The sequence below is a fragment of the Cupressus sempervirens genome, chromosome 8, assembly GCF_028749045.1.
Source record: "Cupressus sempervirens isolate cs-2001-9-10 chromosome 8, ASM2874904v1, whole genome shotgun sequence".
NCBI lineage: Eukaryota > Viridiplantae > Streptophyta > Pinopsida > Cupressales > Cupressaceae > Cupressus > Cupressus sempervirens.
Window position 1 is genome coordinate 522,691,914 of NC_143125.1, and position 4,567 is coordinate 522,696,480.

General features: G+C 27.5%; 1 non-coding gene across 1 annotated transcript; it reads right to left on the bottom strand.

Moving 5' to 3' along the window:
* Positions 1–530: 530 nt before the first annotated feature.
* LOC149543493 (U4 spliceosomal RNA) lies at positions 531–681 on the bottom strand. The gene has a single exon (XR_016355815.1). It is a non-coding gene; the product is annotated as a U4 spliceosomal RNA (small nuclear RNA).
* Between the last annotated feature and the right edge of the window lie 3,886 nt (positions 682–4,567).

The window sequence follows — 4,567 nt, forward strand, 5'->3', positions numbered from 1 at the left end:
AAACAATATGTCATTTCTCTGTAGGCATTCTCACTTAAGAAGTACATTAAAGGTTCAAGGCATTATAAGAACTTCTAGGACCCATTATGAACATTTTTATTATTTTATTGTTATCCTAATTGTAATACAATTCAAATTTTGGTGGTGATATCATTCCTCTTTCAACAAATACTAATACTTAAGCATTTGGAGTATCATTCCAATAGACTCCAATAGATTTTTTTGGTATATATGCACGTTCTTGAGCAATATTTTTGGTACACAATTGAAAGTCCACCACTACTTAAATAAAAATTGAGTGAACTTTTGAAGATATGATATACAACTAAATATAGTCCACCAGTAAATTGAGTAAATAGATAGCAATTGTAATTGAGTTAGGTTTTTGTAAATACGTCAAGTAAACTTCGCTTTATTCAATAAAAGACCTAGAGATTGTTACACAGTACGAGGCCTATTCATCTAGCTGCTATCAGAAAGCTAATATCAGTGCAGCTATACAATTCGATTTTTAGATTAGGATTGTGTGGGCCCTAGCCTTTCGGCGAGCCCTCCAAAAATTCTCGAAGGCCTCCTACGAGGAGAAGGCCAACGAGGGGGTTTGGAAATAGTTTTCAACCAGCAATTGACGCGCCTCGGTTATAACCTCACTAGCTGCGTCATTGCCCCAAGCGCAAAGATGCTCTCTGATGTTCCCTCCCTCCCTTCTTTATATCCCCTCCTCATCCCCTCACCCCTTCTCTTCGTGCATGTGGGACTATTATTCATTCGCCTCCTTCGCTCCTTTAAGCATAAACAATATTTTGTATAATTAACAATCTTACTAATAGGTAAATTTATTTTGCGAAGTTTCTGGGTAGCTAGCGGGTTTAACTTTAGTTTATTAGTTTTTGTTAGTTCCTGCGTGAATGAAAAAAAATCTTTTTTAAACCAGAAGTTTTCTTTATTTAAACAAGTATTAGATTTCGTTATATGTAGATGCAAGATTTTAACTTAGATCTAATTATAAAATTAGTTAAAATTATTATTTTTAAATATGATTGGCTCACATAAATCAGATTTTTCAATAACATTTGTTCTAAATTGAAATGTTTTTTCATTCACAATAATATTATTAGTTTAACCAATCAAATTTTTGTGTTTTCCTTAAAGTTTACATGCTTATTGTATCCAGATCATTATAAATTTTATATATTATAAAAATTATTTATATTATTTGATGTTATAGAACTCATTTTTTCCTTTGGAGTGAACATTAGTTTAGATTTATATTTGCTACTAACCACACTAAATAATTAATGATAAAACTAATCTTGTAAAATATACAAATGTAAAAATAATAATTATAATCAAGGCTAAAGTTTTAGTGGAGTTGAATGCGCACTAATAAATTTACTATTATTAATTTTTTTAAAGGTTAATTCAACATTAAAAATATTACCAAATTCTAGCCATGTCATAAACCCTCTTTTAATCTAATTCTTTTACTATTTTGTATGATAATTTTTTAAGTTATAATATTGACAAAGGATTTATTTCTCATTTGATTGGCTAGACCAGAGGAGAATTTAATGGGCCCTTCCATATTGCATGATTTTCAAAAGATTTTTCATATGTATAAATAAAAAATTTAAATATTTTGTAAAGTTACTTTTCACAGTTAGAAACTAATTAACATCTCAATAAGTTTTTACTTTATTTTAGTGTATAGTACATTTTTTCAAAAAAATAATAATGTAAATTAGAATATTATAAATATATATTATAATATAAAATATATTTATTTTCATTTATATTTAAACAATTTTATTTTATTATATAAAAATTATACATTAATAAATATTTTGAATAAAAATTCTTCACAATATATTATAATTTAAATTAAATTTATTGAAATATATATTTTATTTTATTATAATATTTTTTCTTAAAATATCAACAAGTATTTAGTTTCATGTGACACTTGTTATAATTTAGTATTATTGTATTTTTTGTGATTTTAATGTTTTCTATTTCAACCAATCAAATGTATGTATTTTCATTTTATTTTTTAATCTTTGATGTGAGATTTTTAAGTTCTAATATTATTAAAATTATTCACTAATTTGATTAGTTAAAGCACTACTCCTAGATTAGCTAGGTCCTATCCTAATCCCTGCCTTATTATTATTTTAAGGGTAGTTTAGGGAAGGATAGGTAATGAGTTAGGTAGCTATCACATATATAATCTAGCCCCTACTGACATAACATTGCACACCCCTGAAGCCTTCCCATGGTGATAGCCCTTTCCCTGGTGGAGCAATAGTAGTTTTCTAATAGAATTGCCCACCCAACCGGGCAGTGATAACTAATTGCTATGGTTTGCCCTAGTATTATTATTAGAAATCAGGGGGTGGGAAAAGGGAGTGAGATATGAATGGATAGATAAGTGCTTCCTTCTTAATCCCCCTTACTATTTGAAGGGCTTTGTGCATGCAGAGGTAGGCAAAATGGGGTTGCCTTTGTTGGCCCATAGGCTATTAAAGTAATGCCCTTTTTTCTATCCTGGTGCAGATGATGGGTTTTCATTGGCTTGGTCACTGAAGTGACAAATTTGCTTTCCACTGCTTCCAAAGAAAGGTTTTGTTGATTGATTCAACCCCTTAGAATAGAATAGTAGGGCAACACATTGGTGGCATGGTGCTGCAACAAGTAAAGTAATCCTTATATATATATATATATATATATATATATATATATATATATATATATATATATAACATGTTTAATAATTTCTCAATTTAAGATGCATACACTAAATATAATTAAATTATAATAGAAAGATAATAAATTAAAATATATTTTGACTTATAAATGTTTTTATATTAAAAAAAAAATTGATCGATTAAAACGTTTTATTTTCAAATATATAAAAGTTATGTAAAAATTCCATTTACGAATATGAAAATAAATACTTTGAAAAATAAATACTATTTTTAAAATGATGATTTTATAATCTTTAAAAAAAAATTATGTAAAAGTTGTATTTAAAAATATCAAAATATTAATAAGTATTAAAAGATTAAAAAAATATTTATTAAATTATATTAAATAGATCATTACAATTAACTCAATTTTACTTTTAGAACTATTAATTTTTTTATCTTTATTATTCCAGTTAATTTAACTATATGACAATTACAAGCCACCACTACTGACACTTGTTATTATAAACTTTTAAATTCTTTTTCAAACTTTAAATAGGCACATTAGATTTTTTTTGTACCAATCACTGTTTTATAATTTTTTATTAATTATCATTTTTCAAATTTATTTGTACATAAAATATATACAATTTTAATTTAGAAATCATTGAAAATTATTTTTGTTCAATTTTATTGGGTGATATGGGGGAATCTTGGACAGCTAAATATAACTTGGCCAAAATAAAAATCTCTCTTTTTACTTTAAATCGTGGAGGAGGTGACACTTTGAGTATAGATTAATTAGTTTGCATGGCATGCTAATTATGGGATGCAACTATCCTCCCTACAAATGTACAATTGACCAATTTTCAAAACATTATTCCAACATTTGATCTTCATGATCTGCATAGTTTGTAGTAAAAAACAACAACAAAATTGGGAAAAATCACTATGTTTTAATGAATCAAGAAAAAAAAATTGACTTATTTTTGTCTTTAGTGCATTTTGCCTAGAGATTAGCCTGTCCCCTAATTATGTGCCAATTGATATGGTTGTGTTAGTTTTATTTCAATAAGTTTTTTCCTTGGTTCTAAATTTCATTACTAGTTTATATTACTTTTATATTAAAAAAAAAAAGGTTTTTTACAAATATTAATATATTAAAATTTAATATAAAATGGAATATTTCTAATTTAATACCATATTAATAATTTAATTGAATAAATTGTTTTTGATATTAAAAGCATTCCAAAACTAGGGGGTTGGCCCATCATTACAAAATAAAGGAAAAACCTTTAACAACAAACAAACAATAGATCAAAAGCTAGCATATTCACAACCCCAAACATAATATCAAAAGCCCATCCCCACAGAATCCACATAGCCAAATAAAGTATCTATCCAACAACATACTATATTAAAGATCAATAGTATTAAAAAGAAGAAATGATATCAAAACACTCCTAATACTACTAACAAAGTTTTGAGCATAATAATTTTCCACGTAGGGCTAGTTTACAAGTTTAACAGTTGGGTCATCCTAATAGATCCACATGAACAATAAAAAAGAACAGAAAATAACCAAACTAGTTTTTGGCCAAATCAATCCTCAAACTAGAGAGAAGGACCCTTGTCTAGTCATCTTCCAAAAATCCATAGAGCTTCTTTGAGTTCCCTCGCTTATGGGTCTCATCCCCTTTCTCTTGATGTAGGAGTTGCATTGTAGTCACAACAAGATGCATGACCTTCACAATAAAATACATGTCAAAGTGTTGAAACTCTTGTCCAAGGAGGAATGTTTGATGTGAAGGGACTCAAAGTTCATCCTTATTTTGTCCACCTTTTTCTCTAGCTCATGGTAACCACTACAATTTTCCTTAGAC